This window comes from Euprymna scolopes, chromosome 10, assembly GCF_053919585.1.
Source record: "Euprymna scolopes isolate OS-2025 chromosome 10, ASM5391958v1, whole genome shotgun sequence".
NCBI lineage: Eukaryota > Metazoa > Mollusca > Cephalopoda > Sepiida > Sepiolidae > Euprymna > Euprymna scolopes.
The window spans coordinates 81,220,459-81,236,772 of record NC_136491.1 but is presented as its reverse complement, the minus strand read 5'-3'; positions in this window follow the sequence as shown (position 1 = coordinate 81,236,772).

Here is a 16,314-nt window from a genome sequence, read left to right as displayed (position 1 = left end):
GACCCTAACAGGTACTACAACTCCGGGTCAGAGTGGACATGGGAGCAATGGGGTAATTAATGGGTGGCTCCACACTCCTCAAAGCCCACAAGCTGGGGCCTCACCACTGGATATAGTTTAAGGTCATATCCAGGACCCCCATTGAGGGACTTTTACCCTATGCAGGGGGGCAGTCGGCGTATTCTAATGTCCCACCGACAGGGCCAGAATGCTTGAGAATGTACAAAATACCAATTTCATAGAAAATGCAATGAAAACATGGAGACTTGAACTGACAGCTAATGAACAATACATAACTGAAATCAAGATAAAAAGTGAAATCTTTCTGAGCGATTCCCTATCACTATCACTGTTCATTATAGCCATGATGCCCCTGAACAACATCCATAGAAAATGCCAAGCCGGGTACAAATTCACTAATGCGGAAGAAAAAAAATGAACCACCTAATGTGCATGGATGACCTGAAGTGGTTGCAAAAAAAAGATAGAACTAGAAACACTAATAAACATGACCAGAGTCTTTAGCCAAATCGAATTCGGTATAAAAATACGTGTGCACTGCTGACCATGAGGAGACTAAACTAGAAGCAATTGAGTGTATAGTACTACTCAATCAAACAGAAATTAGGGCACTGGGTGAACATGATAGCTACTAATACTTAGGAGTGTTGGAAACAGACGGCATCAAAACAACAGAAATGAAAGAGGAAATAGGAAGAAAATACCTGATAAGATCAAGAAAAATCCTCGAAACCAAACTAAATAATTGAAAAATCCTCGAAACCAAACTAAATAGTTGAAAGCTAATTAAAGGAATAAATATGTGGGCAGTGTTACTCACGAGATACTCTGGACCGTTTATGAGCTGCACCTAAGAAGAACTAAGGAATCTCAAGCAGAATAACAGGAAACTCATTACAATGCACAATGCTCTAAACGCGAATGATAATATAGACCGATTTTATGAGAAAAGGGAAGACAGAGGAAGAGGGCTGGTATGTATAGAAGAGTGTGTGAATAACGCACACAAAAGGTTAGAAAAATACATAATGCAGAACATCGAAAGAATTATTACTACAATAAGAGATACGGAATAAACAAACAAGGCAGAAAAAGAGGCGAAAAATAAGACAAGAAAAAAATTAGAAAGACAAATAGCTATATGGACGATTCATACGGATTACAAAAGAAGAGACTAATGAAAACACTTGGAAATGGCTACGCAAAAGAAAACTTTAACAGAGAAACTGAATCACTAATAACAGCTGCACAAGATAACGCAATTAGAAACAATACATCAAAGCAAGGATCGACAAGACACAAAAATACAGCAAATGCAGACTCGGACACAGAGACGAAACAATAAACCACAGAATAAGTGAATGCAGCAAACTAGCCCCAAAAGAATATAAAAATTGAAACGATCAAGTGGGGAAGTCAGTATATTGGCAATTATGTAAATAAGTCAATCTTGAACACACATGGTACAAGCACAAATGGTACAAGCACAAATGGTACAAGCAAAAATGGTACAAGCACAAACCGGCAGCAGTTCTGAAAAATGAAAGTCACCAGATACTATAGGATATTTATATACAAACGGCTAACCGCATTCAATCAAGAAAACCGAATGTCATAGCAAGAAGGAAAAGTCGTGCCAGATTGTAGATTTTGCCGTTCCAGCAGACAAGAGGGCGAAGATCAAGGAGACTGAAAATGGAGCAAATACACCGAAATGGCCAGAGAGTTAAACCCCGGAGAATAAAGAAAGAAAAGATAACACCATTAGATACCGAAAAACTTTGAAAAAAAAGAATAGGAGGGATTGGAATCGGATGGATGGCAGAGAAGATACAACGAATTTTAATAATGAAAACTGCAAAAATAGTAAGGAAACCCCTTGAATGTGGAGATGAACACTACACATAAACTATATACAAACTGGACACAAAAAACGGCTTCAGATACAAAATACAAAGGAACATCACATGGAATCAAGATAACTGAAACTGTATAATTGACAAATACCGCCCTCTTTTTCTCTGTTAGTGTCAACATAAACAGGCACCACGCCAAATAATGAGGGTAAAGGAGAATGGGAAGACCTCGGTTGCAGGAGTGTAAAGAGGACTGGCACTTTGGGGAGTCCTATTGCTACCAAAATTCCAGTGAGGACCAATGATCGCAGCCAACAAGAGATCAATGGTAAGTGGGTTTTGCGATAACACAAATTCTTTTGCAAAGGTTATCAAAAGAGGTGGAGAGTACTGGAAATCTGTGGAGACTTGTTGGCACTCAGACTCCACTCTGACTACAGGCTGTTTTCAAAGAGCAATCTTTGATGATGGCTTGTGTGACCTCTTCTAGTGAGTAAATAATAATAATAATAATAATAATAATAATAATGATAATAATAATAATAATAATAATAATAATAATAATAATAATTATGATAATAATAATAATGATAATAATAATAATAATAATGATAATAATAATAATAATAATAATAATTATGATAATAATAATAATAATAATAATAATGATAATAATAATAATAATAATAATAATAATAATGATAATAATAATGATAATAATAATAATAATAATAATAATAATGATGATAATAATAATGATAATAATAATAATGATAATAATAATAATAATGATAATAATAATAATAATAATAATAATAATAATAATAATAATAATAATAATAATAAATATTCATCCAAACTCTTTCTTGCCAACTCCCCTCTTCATCTGTGATCTTCAGTTGCCGTTCTCTCTATCTGCCTGTCTGCCCGTTTGTCTGTCTCTCTCTCAGCTATCCCAAAAAAGATAGCTCTTTGCTTTCCTATTCGCACTTTTCACAACCTTCATTTTCCTCATATGCAAATTAATGCCATACATAGATTTATAAGCCGTCTATAGACGAAAGATTTGTTTTTTCTCTTTTCTTGCTTGATTCCGTCACCCGACAGGATAGAAAAAGGCATCGTCGATTGTGTAAGCCACGTTTGGCATTTTTTCACCACCCTCGAAATGCATCAATAATTTTAATGAAGTATAAACTATATGTATAAGACATTCATTAAGAGAGTGCCCCCAAATCTCAGGTTCTTCCAACTATCTTAGGATGCCAAACAAGACAAGGGGAGCAGTACAAAACAAATAATGTAATATGATGTTATGAGTTTAATGAAAACATTACGTAGTAGTGATCTTACATCAATCCCGATCAACATCGAGTTTTCCTGCTAGAATTTTCGATTTTTATTCGAATGAACAACACTAATAATAATCGGTTTTAGTCTTTAGTTCAAATCATCTTCGTATTTGTTTGTAGAGAATACATATATACTTATGTTAGTTAAACATGGATAAAAAAATAATTGGTAAATATTCATTAACTAGTATGATCCCTTTTATGATGTTGCCCGGTAAAAATATGACCCCAATGCAGAACCGATTCGGTAAAGAACCCCACTCCACAAAACACAAATTAACCTATGATTATCTAGTGCATCATCGTATGTGTGTCATATAAATTACTGATTATGAATAAACAACTAAAAGATATTAACACAGAGAAATAGCAGCAGTTGCTATTGGTAGCCACTGTCGGCTCTGGATAACTGAAGGCATTGGCGACAGTATCCAAAGTAAAATAATCTGGATTATATTGTCTACATTGTCTGACAGTGGCAGCTAGCGGAAGACATTGTTTGTCATTTTTGGCACTGGTGATTACTTGCGGTTGCTTGCTATGACAATTCTTATCGTCTGTTCATAGCGATTAGTGTCTGTTACTTGTGGCCATGATCCAAATCAGCTGCTCCAACATGAATGTTGCTGTCATTGGATGCCAGTGGTTAGTACTTGTGGTCACTGGTATGTACTGGTGTTTTGGAGCGTTTTGGTGCGTTTGGTGGGCATAGTCTGGTTATGCAACAATCGGTTGCAACCATTGTCTGCGTCCATTGGACTGCTCCGAAATGAAATCTCTTGTCTTCAGTTGTCGGGCACTGTCATCCGGAAGCGGTTAACACTGTTGTCGGCGGTAACTGGGAGATAGTTGTTACTGTCCTGTGATGACACTTAGTGGCACTGGCGAGCAGTTAGAGAAACTGGTGGGCACTTGGAGGCACCGGCGTGGACATATGGGCATTTTCGGGCCATTGGAGGCACATGCGGCCATTGGTGGCATTGAGAGTTCTTTCCAGCACTGCTGCATTCAGGTGGTCACTTGGGGCCATTTTAAGTAAAATGTCACTGCATACAGTAATTGCTAGGGGCATTCCACGATTTTACTGTGCTTTTGAATAATACGTTAATATTTGAACACGGTCCGCATTCTGTATAACATTATTGACTCTAAATGTAATAGTAAGGTTTCATTATTTATATGAATATATTTTTATTACACATAAATAGTTCGAAATTTTATTATTGCAACTAATACAATGGATAAATTTATTTTTATTTATTTTTCAAATAAATGTGCATATTTTGGCCCAGGCTTTAAAGAAATTAGCATTTACATAGAGGGAGTAGGGACTGCTGAGATAACTCGAGCCTACTCCGTTTTGTAGTAAGCATCTTTGTGCATCTATCGGCAGCTGAACTTCGAGTAGTCAAGGTAATTATGCGCAATTTTGTGTGCTGTTGCAACAGATAACCTCAAAATCTTTACAATGCCATCCACTGTTTTCTGTCAGACTGAATAAAGTCATTGACTGAGTCAATCATCTCAGACGACCTTATTTCTGTAGGTCTCAACACTGTAGCGTCCGTCTTTAAATAATTTAACCCATTTCTATACTTTTTATGACTGAAATATGTGGCACCATACACAGTTGACATTCTCCTACGTATGTAAACTGGTTTGCACCCTCTAGCAACTAAAAACTTGATAAATGACCGCTGTTCAATACTGGAGCATGCTTCTTGGTTGGCCACTTTGTTAATCGAATGTCAGAGTATTTCTTGAATCTGCAAAATAAATAAATAAATAAATCTGTAAAAAAAAACAAGTAAAATCAAAAAGTGAGCTTAAATCTGTATGAGAAGTTCTTATACCAAACCATTCCCAATATTTATGGAACGGTACTCTTATCGCCATAAGACAACTTTTCGGTGGAGATAGACGATATAATCGAAATTGGATTCGGGAATCAGAAATATCGGGACTTTAGTGAGTATTGGAATCGGTATCAGACTCGAAAAAAAAAATTGCCGATGCCAAAACCGATTTCTTTAATTATCTTTTTTATTTGATTTTGTTTAAAACAAAAATATTCCACAGTTAGTTGTAATAATAAAATAATAAAAATGGACTAACCCACACATACAAGTGGGTTCTTACATCTGTGAAAATATCTGCACATTTAACATGTGTTTTTATGGTAATCAGAAAAAAATAATAACTTTATGGTTAAGTATATAGAGATTTATAAAGAATCGGAATCGGTAATTATATAGGAGTCGGGGATTTAGTACGAAATCGGTAATTGTATCGGAATCGGGAAATATATTGGAACTGTTCCCTCACTAATTCTTATGTTGAGATTCGAAAACTGAACAATAGATGACTTGGAAATGTGACCAACAGAGTCAAGAATCTTACATAAGCGCCACATACCTGGTGAATTATTTATACCTATACAAGAATCAAAATTTATCTTGATAAAACATCTTAACTGAATTTGACAAAATTCTTACGATGTAAATTCAAATGTACTAAATGTCGTTTTGCTAAGCCTGTGGAACTTTTTGGAATCGTATTTTCTAAACAGATCTGCTATAATCGTTTGCAGATGAGAGTTTTGATCTAGTGATATTCACCGAATAGATGTACAATCCTACTTTTGTCTTCGAGCCATTTTTCCTAAACAAGAAAACATGAAAGACACACCAAGCAAGCCAGTTTGTGCATACAGAAAAATAGAACAGCTGCTTAAGAAGATTGATTCTGTTAAACTATCTCGAATAGGAATCTCGAATAAAAACCACAAAAAGTTTAGCCATACAAGTGTAATTGCGGCATGATAAAAGAAACAGAACGTCTCCGAAATAAACTGATTTTTCTTTTCTCTGGTAAAGCGAACAAATCAAAGATTCAGCATAATTTGATAAATCACTTAATTTTCTCACTTTCAGTCAAAGGGAACTCTTATTACTATAATTGCAGGTTTTGGATATACGCATTTCGCATATCAATAGGATGCAAACGAAATGCAACAGAGCCAATAGCGCTGTTAGCAACAACAGCGTATATAATACATGCAAATGACAAGCCGGTTGCGCGACGTGACGTCACAGCAAAGACAAAGTACACACATGTTCAGAGAAGCGGTGTTCGAAATGTGACGAGAGAAGCACGTGTTTGAGATGTGACAAATGTTCGAAATATCACGTGTTCAAGACACGCGTGTGACATCAGATTCGAGAGGAAAAGTCACACGAGGCCGGAGAACGAGATGAGAATTGTTAAACACTTTAGAAAAAGGTACTGCTGGAAATACCAGATATAAAAGCTTTTGTTAAAAAATTAATTAGAGTTATTTCCAATATGACGGTGTCTACAACGTGATGGATCTTTTAAAATATAAGGACACCGTTAAAACATGTATACAACGTTGCATTAATAGGTTGTACATTCTGTTATTGAAAGGTAGCTCACAAATCGTAAAAAGTTTTAGTTTCTGTATATAAAACGATATATTTTCCTTTGGTTGTGTGTTTTTATTTTACTTTGCTTCTGGCCAGGTTTGAAATCAGTGACGTATTTATTTTATGTTGCCACATTCTTAACTAATCAAAACTTATTATGAATTTTTACTAACAGATATGAGCAAGGCAACGACTGTTATGATCGTTTGTAACATTTGTAAAAATAGAATCTTATCATAACAAAATAAATATTTACAGAGAAAATATTATGTTAAGATGTCTAATAGAAAATAATGTAGAACATAAAAATAATTTAAAATAGATAGATACCCCGAGTCTTACGTAGTTTTACGTAGATGTCATTTAAAAGTGACGTGGATTTTAGGTAGAGTTGTGGGAGAATATACGATGATTTGATCAGTCAAGAATCTGGAGTAAGAGAGAGAGAGAGAGAGAGAGAGAGAGAGAGAGAGAGAGAGAGAGAGAGAGAGGGGGATTGTCGCTCTCAATAGAGGGGATCAAAATGCGTTAGTCTAGGACTTGCGGCAGCTTTCCATTGGAAAACATCGGAAATAAAAGTTGCTGAAAAGACAACCCGAGATTTGATGAATTGATGGGATGAATATTTTTTGTCACTTTTCCCGAAGATCCGTCAAACAAGATCAGGAAGGGACCAGGTATGCATCTCCGATCGGTCCGGCGTTAAAACCTCCAGAGAACTGTTATTTGTCCATTGTTGATACATTTCTGTTGTTAATATATATATATATATATATGTTGCTGTAAACTTAATACCGCTAGACGATACACGAGTTAAACACACATAAATAATATACACCCCTCCATGTTACACAGAACGAATATTACCTATTCATTCTTGCACCGTAATATATAGAACCCCCCCCACAATAAAACGATAACAGAGTTTTTAAAATTCATTATCCATGTTCGATTTAGAAACCTTTATTCAGATTTCAAACGGTAATCATGCTCAGCTGCAGCATTCACTTGGTCATTTTTGATCATCTATAGCCGGTCAAAGCTAGGAATATTTTTCACTGATGTTTATCGAAATCAAGCAACCCAAAGATGATACACGCGTTCTGTAACATCATTCGCCCCATACACATTGCATGTCTCAAGAGCAAGATCTACAGTCTTTTTTTGTAGTGAAAAATCATTAGATGTCAACAGTGATGTGCTTGAGCTTTTAATTCAAATCTTGAAATACTAGTAAGAATATAGGAGGTTTATTACACACTAACGCCAATACTATATACAGGATTTGGAGAATAAGAATAGTAAACGATCTTTAGTAAGTCGGAAAAATGACATTCAAAAGACGAACACACTTTTTATTCGATTCAAGACACTCACAAAATAGTTTTATAATGCTGTCTGAAATACACTACTGCGAAGTTGTTAGACTACACCATGAGGAAATGTTTTGAGAAGCGCGATGCGAACAGAATATGTAGTCATATTTCATATTTATACCGTTATCTGGTCTTAACAGTTGCTTAAGCAGATTCAAAACAAGATTCTTAATTCGATAATGCAAAATTTAATTAATCAAATATTCCAGTTCATTAAACGCAACCCTTGAAGCGTAAAGACGTTTCGCTTTCTTCACACTATTTTTTATGTTGTGGAAACCAAAACAAAACAAAACAAAAAAAAAAATTGATCAAATCTAAAAAAAAAAGAAAAATTAAAAACGTGACAGCTGTATTCTATTATTAAAATTTAAACAGAACAGCTAGAAAGCCGTGAAAGGTGACATTTAGTCTTCCGCAAAATTAAAAAAACAACAACAACAACAACAAAAAAAAAACAACAGAATATTGACAGTGTGTTTGTCTAATGAGGGACCGGCAACTGAGAAGTTTTTCTTTTAAGGAACAGCAGATATGTTATAAGAAATAGAAAGCGAAGGTTAATCTCCAAGTTATCTCGCCAGACGTGGACTCCATCAGATACCCTTGTTGTTATATTCATAACCTTTCGGCTGTTCTTCTTCAGATGCAATTGTACAAATTAGGTATATTTATGTGAACTTACACACCTTCTTTTGAATTTGAGGACCAAATCTTTATATTTTAATGAATGCTTCCGAGTTTTATGATGCAAGCCATATATGTAGAATTAATTACATCAATAGGAATGCATTGCTTTGTGAAAAAAATAACCTCTGTGAGAAATAAATTAAACACATATATACAAATAAAGTCTTTCAAGATAAAAAATCACAAAGAGATATTTCAATTTAATAACTTCATTTTGTAAATCCAAACACACATACGCACACAGACAAAGACACAAACACAGACATACACACACACATACACACATATATATATGTATATATATATATATATATATATACATATAAACAGGTGAAATTGAAACCGCGTGTTTAACATCAAAACGGAAAATAGTGAAACTGATATACAGTTACTATAGAGTTTATTTTATTGAATGAAAACAGAATTTATTCGAATTATAATTCTGTCAACTAATTTTGTACGAAAAAGTTGAAATCAATTTAATAGAATATTGCAATAATAATTTTTCTATCTTTACTAGTATATAAAGAGAAATGTGTGTCTATGTGTGCATACGTGTGATTTAGTTCCCTGTGGACTTCAAAACGGCTATGCTGATTTGTTAAAATAATCTACACGAATGTACTTGATGTGTCTAGAAGTGTTCTTATGTAAGTTTTGTATCAGATTTCCTCTGATAAGTATAGGAAATCGATAATCGGAAAAATCCAATCAAGTAAAGAAGTCTGAGTTTGACCAAAGTTAACAATTTTTAACAGCTGAACATCACAAGTAAATTTAAGTACCATCAGAAAGATTGAGCCTATAAAATCAAGTTTAGATTATTTTATAAGACAAAAACGCGTTCGTAATGAATGTGTCTGCTTAGAGCACAATTGAACCATGAAACTTTATTTTTGTACGTCTCACTTTAATTCAACATATTATGCAAAAATAATTTCACAAAAACAAAAACTGGTTCTTTGATAATACATGGGCGCGTCCAAAATGAATGTTTTTGTGTAGAGCACAATTGAACCATGATACTTGGCAGTTGAATTTCAAAGTTAATGCAAAGTTATTATTTACTGATAATTTTATAAACTCAAAAAATGGTTCTATACTTCGCCAATCTAAACTACGATGTATTGTACATTAAGTCTCTGTGTGATGGCATGTGAAGCTTTTCCCCGGTACAACGCTGGATTTAGGGGTCCGCAACCTGAACAGCTAATGAACTGATTTGATTGAAAAACGGGCTCCACATATTCGATGAGAATGAAAGTATGGGGATATGGAACATTTCTTAATTCTGATTCAGTCTCGGACAATGTCGGACCTCCTAGCTAGTGTACATATATAATATAAGATCACATTTGATAATTTATATTATGCAGACTGATATAATATTAGATGCTATTACTTGAGCATAACGACCAATGTAATCTCCGACTGTGTGCAGGAGCGTCTTGTCGAACAGGAAACTTTATTGCTAGATACAGGCCATCATTGCTAAGTAATAATATCGTTTATGCCACAGTATTTTAAAGGTTGAATGTTAAATCCTCAGTATGCCCGAGACTAAGAATATAATTAAGAATTTACTTTAGACTTCTACCGTGCCATGACTGAAGCAGTGAAAGCATGCTACCCCCACGGACGAAATAAAGGGTTCCGTTACAATTTCTAAAGTGTGACAGGAAAAAATATCCACCCTTAATAATATTAATATATATACATATAGCTTTAAACATTTAAAAACTTCAAAGACTATATATATATATATATATATATATATATATATATATATATATATATATATATAGAGAGAGAGAGAGAGAGAGAGAGAGACAGAAAGAGACACAGAGAGACAGAGCAGTTTCCGATGGTTCGTTGTTACACAAAAGTCCTGAGAGGTGACTGGTTTGCAGTAGACAGTTCCACAGAGCAAAATATTCTTACCGTGTCGAGACGGAAAAAAACATGCGAAATTGCTACAGAAAAGGTTTAATATTTATGAAGCAATTCTGGTTTCTGCTTGGTCGGTAGCAGAACGTGAATTAATTCGATTCGTCAGTTCCTAGCAGCATCGTTTATAAATAGAATTGCCCGACTGTGTGGGATCATACCCCATTATGAATAAAAAATATTGCAACATCCCCTCTATTTTTATAATGTGCTTGTTCTGCTCAAAAATAAATATATATATTTTTATATTCAATTATACTTAACAAAAATTAGAAATCATTTGGATCTTAAAATTTTAGCATGTAAAAGGTGCCATCTTTAATTGTTCAAATGTCAAAACAGATATATATATATATATATATATATATATATATATATATGTGTGTGTGTGTGTACAGAGAAGAGAAATAAATGAAATGGAAGGTATTTTAACCTTAAAAAGGGGGTGTATGTGAAAAAGAAGCCATTTCTTAAATTTGATTATGCAGTTTTGTAAAAAAAAAGAAAAGAAAAAAAACGCATACATATAAATAAATATACATAAAAATAAACATACATGAAATATGTACCCGTTTAAATAGTTTTTTTGTTAATTAAAACAATGCAAAAAAAGTAGAACCTTTTTGAAAAGTACACAAAAATAAATAAAAGTCAATTGTAATTAGCGCGTGCCTTAAAATAAGCATGCAAAAAGTATCTTGCCGAAAAGTAAAATTACAAAGAAGAGGTTTTTAAAAAAATTGACTTCAAAAAAATTTGTTTTTGTTTTATTTCAGCAAACGTATTAGTTACCCATTAGTAGGTTAAAGTGTTAATACAAATAAAATGGATACAGTTTAACGTCTTGTCCAGGACTATTTTCTTTAGATATATAGAAATTTATATACATACAGGGCCGTGAAAAAAAATTATTCAATCGAATCTCCCAACAAGTTTTGAGAAAAAGCGCTTTATCTTTATTCTTGTTCTGGGTTTCGTGAATACATCAGCGATATTTTGTTCTGATGATATGTAATTCAAACTAATGGATTCCTTTTTCACCTCGTTTTTTATGAAATGGTATTTTATATCTATATGCTTAGATCCTTGGTTGACTATCGTGTTCTGTGCTAAGACTGTACTGGCTTGATTATCACAATTAATTACAATGGGGCTTTTAGTTAATTCTGGCTCTAAAATAGTCTTTAGGATATTTTTAAGGTAGACTGCTTCCTGGGTGGTGTGTGTGATCGAGATAAATTCTGCTTCACACGTAGAGAGAGATAAAATCTGTTGCTTTTTAGATTTCCATGAAATAATAGGCCCATTTTCTAAGAGTCTGAACAATATCCAGATATAATTTTTCGATCTTCGTCGTTTCCCCAGTCTGAATCCGAAAAACCTTCTAATTTGAGGGGATTTATTGATTTTCTAAATACTAACTTCTGTTCTTTGGTTCCTTTTAAATAACGCAGGACTTGTTTAGCTCTGTTTAAATCCTTCATTGTCGGTCGTGATAATTTTTGTGACAGTTTTGTTACTGTATAGCATATGTCGGGTTTGCTCGCAGTCATTAAGTATACAAGGCTACCTATAATTTCGCGGTATTGCTTATCATTTACTATTTCAGATTATGTGTGTATATTTTTATTTAATATCATTTTCTTGCACTCTCACATTCCAAATTTTAATAGTATTTTGTCGATGTATCTCGATTGATTCATCGTAACAAGTCCTTTGCTTTGAGTAAATTATATCCCCAAAAACCAGGATATTTTGCTAAGATCGGTCATTTTGAATCTTTTACCTAATTTGTTCTTAACATCGGTTAACATTATGTCACAATTTGATGGGATTAAAATATCATCGATCCACAAAACCAAAATCAGTAGTTTATCGTCTTTGTGTTGTGTATATAAACAGGGGTCTACAGCACATTGTCTGAATTGTTGTTTAATAATATAATCATGAAATACTGTCTTCCAACACTGAGCACTCTGCTTTAGACCATATAATGACTTGTTAAGTCGCCACACGCTATTTTTATTTTTCATTATAAATCCCTCTGGAGGGGTAATATAAATTTCACAGTCTATTGGGCCATTCAAATAAGCATTTTTTTACGTACATTTGATGGATGTTTAGGTCATATTGTGATGCGATTTGCAGTAAAATTCTGATTGTCGTTAGGTTTGTGGTCGGTGAAAACGTAGAAAAATATTCTATACCGTAAATCTGAAAGTGCCCTTTAGCAACAAATCTAGCTTTGTACTGTTCTGCGCCTGATGCTGTAGTCTTTTTTTGTAAAGACCCATCTTGTAGAAATAACATGTTTATCTTTTGGGAGAGGCACTCCCGTATATGTATCATTTTCGGTTAAGGCATCTATTTCTTTTTTTCATGGCAATTTTCCATTCATCACAATGTTCTGAATTAATTGCTTCGTTGAAGCTTTTTGGCGCATTTTCCATTGAATAGCAATAGTCGATTTGATAATCTTTTATATTGTCGAGCACAAAAAAATCGGGTCGCCTTCTATTTCTTTTGGGATATCTTTTGCCTTTATCATCATCATCATCATCATCATCATCATCATCATCATCATCATCATCATCATGGACACTCTTGTATCCGTCATTTTTATTGTCTTCGTTTGTTTTAATTATTTTTTTTGGTTTTTCTTTCTGGGTTATCACGGTAGTAAATGGCTTGAAATCACTCGGTAATCCCTTAAGGACCATGGAAATTAACAGACTGTCACTTATAACTTCACCAGTCATTTTTAAGAATTTGCAGTCGTTTCGGCTCTTATAATATATAGTTTCGGCTTCCATTCGTTTTAGAGAGGTTAGTTCAGTGTATAAAGAAATAATTTGGGGGTTTCCTTTCGATAAATAATGCTCTCTCAATATGTTCAATGCTTTGCAGCCACCGTCCAGGGCGTCTCTCATTACCAGTGATAGACTTCGGCCATCTAAACACTGTATTAATTACGCAAAGACAGTTGCGTTCTTTTCAATGAAGTCGGGGTCGTTTATGTTTTCAGGTTGTGTTTGAAGTACTTTGTGTAGCTTTTGGATTCGTAGATATCCTAGAAATTTAACTTGCCACAATTCGAATTTTAATTCAGATCCATTGAAATAAAGACGCACGCTGGGTGCATAACCTCTAGAAGTGTAAGCTATGTTTAGTTTCAGAACAGTTTCCGATGGTTCGTTGTTCTAAACAAGTCTTGAGAGGTGACTAATTTGCAGTAGACAGAACAGTTTCCGATGGGTCGTTGTTACACAAAAGTCCAGACAGTTCCACAGAGCAAAATATTCTTACGGTGTCGAGACGGAAAAAAACATGCGAAATTGCTACAGAAATGTTATATATTTATGGAGCAATTCTGGTTTCTGATTGGTTGGTAGCAGCACGTGAATTAATTCGATTCGTCAGTTCCTAGCAGCATCGTTTATAAATAGAATCGCCTGACTGTGTGGGATCATACCCATTATGAAAACCATCTACCTCCCTGGAAAAGACATTTGCATCATTAATAATGCAGCCTGAAATAATCATAAAAACTTTAAAGGAGTAGACATGACCAAACTAATCGAATTCAAGGAGGTAGTTGGGAAACTTATTGATATACCCACAAACTTTCCCAATGCAAAAAGAGTCCTTACGATAATTAGGAAAAAGAAAGAAGCAAGGGACTTGTGGTCAATGCTTGAAGAAGCAAACAAGACTTTTAATGTTTCCCCTCCCCTAGTTGTTTTTAGAGATTCTGATATAAAAAATCTAAAAAAATGTTGCATTGGGAGAGTCCCGGTTAAAATGCACCCTTCCATGTATAGGATAGCAAAACTAACCTATCTCTTGCATGTTGGCGGTATCTCTCGTGACGGACTCATCGACACTCAGATGGGTACCTATTCCCTCACGAGAGCCGTCGGCACGCTTACGACCGCGATGTTCGTTTCTGGTTCCCAACCCTAAGGTACAATCATGGATCTCAAGCTCTTGTCTGTTGTCCCGAAAGGAATCATATCGGGTGCTAGTGGGGGGATCCGTAAGATATGTTATTGGTGAAGGGCTCCCTTTGACGAAGGGGCAGCTCCGCTCAATCTGGCCTTGGGCGCCTGGGTCGGGATGCCTCACTAATGACGAGGCATCCTTGACCTGGCTGGTAATTCAGGATGCTTTCTGGGTCGGTAAGAGACTTCACTCAGCTGGCTTGGCGGTTTCGCCTATTTGCAAGCGATGCGGCGATGAGGTCGAGACTTTATGTCACGCCTTCGTCTATTGTCGCATCGTGGTGCCGCTGATTGAGTTTGTTACAGGTCTCATGGTCCGCATACTGAACATATCGTCGTTAACATTGGTTTCTATCAATGTATGTAGCAATTGGGCTCCGACAATGGATAGGCTTAGAAAAGAATTGTGTTTGACCTTGCTAGCAGTAATGAGAGGTGTTATTTAGAACACACGTATGAGAGTTGTCTACGGATCTGAGGACTTCGCTCCCCTCGACCTTATACGAATCTTCCGTTATCATTTGAAGAGTCGTATCAAGGCTGAGAGAGTTAGATTCGCTTCGTCAGACTTTGTTGAAAGACGGGTGTTAGTTGCGCGTCTGTGTCGGGTGAGTGAAGCAAGTCTTGACTGGTTCTTGGATGTCCCTTAGGTAAATAATTTTGAGCAACAAAAACGAACGTCAGCCCTAACTCGTTTAAAGTCCAGAGTAGGTCACGGTTTAGGCAAGATTAGGACCATTTTCTAGGCTCCTGTGTTCATAACCTAACTAGTGTGTGATAGAGATCATTAGGCCCTTTTTAAGATTGTCCCGTTTTTTTTTTTAGCCCCACTCCTTTCCCCAATTTAGGTGACAGATCTCTTGATTTGCCACAGATGCGGGTTCCCTTTCGAAGTTTTCGTAAGAATTGTTAAAATAAAGCGTTCGGGCCCGCATTATCCTTTCGAATGGCGAATCAGTGCACCTGCCACAGTTTAGTAACAGGGGGTCTTTTGTTACTAACATTGTATATATTCCATTTTATCTTGTATTATAAAATTTTATATCCCAACCCCCCTTTTTCTTATGGGTTTTAATTAGTTTATCATGGTATGATGTTCTTATGGTGAATGACGAAGGATGTATACGCTGATGGATGTATAGTATGAATGTGGTATTGTGGTGAAAGTAGAGTGAATGTAGGAACTAGTTAGGTTAGATTAGTTAGCATTAGACAGAGAAGACCGCCCCCCCATGTTCGGCCTTGTGCCAAATTTTTCTTTAAATATTTTTTGTATTTTATGAAAATAAATATTTACCCATTATGAATCTTTCATGATTGGATGTGTCTCCTAGCGGCTTCTGCTGCAGGAAGACAGGGTAGAAGTACTCGTCAAGGATTCGTCACTTGACACTCAGCTCGATAGGTGAGGGGCCGGGAACCGGCCCAGCACCTGTCGGACTGAGGTACGCCGTCTGGGTAATACCCAGGAGGTCCACCCTCCCAGGCCTTGCCCCTGGGCTTTCCGGTGGAGTAAGTTTATAGCTTACTGCCTGAGGCGCCCCTACCAGGGAATGCCGACGGGGTTACTCAGGCAATTTTTACAATTGCAGGAGTGCCCCTCCTTTAGGGGAGCCTGCTGGTTT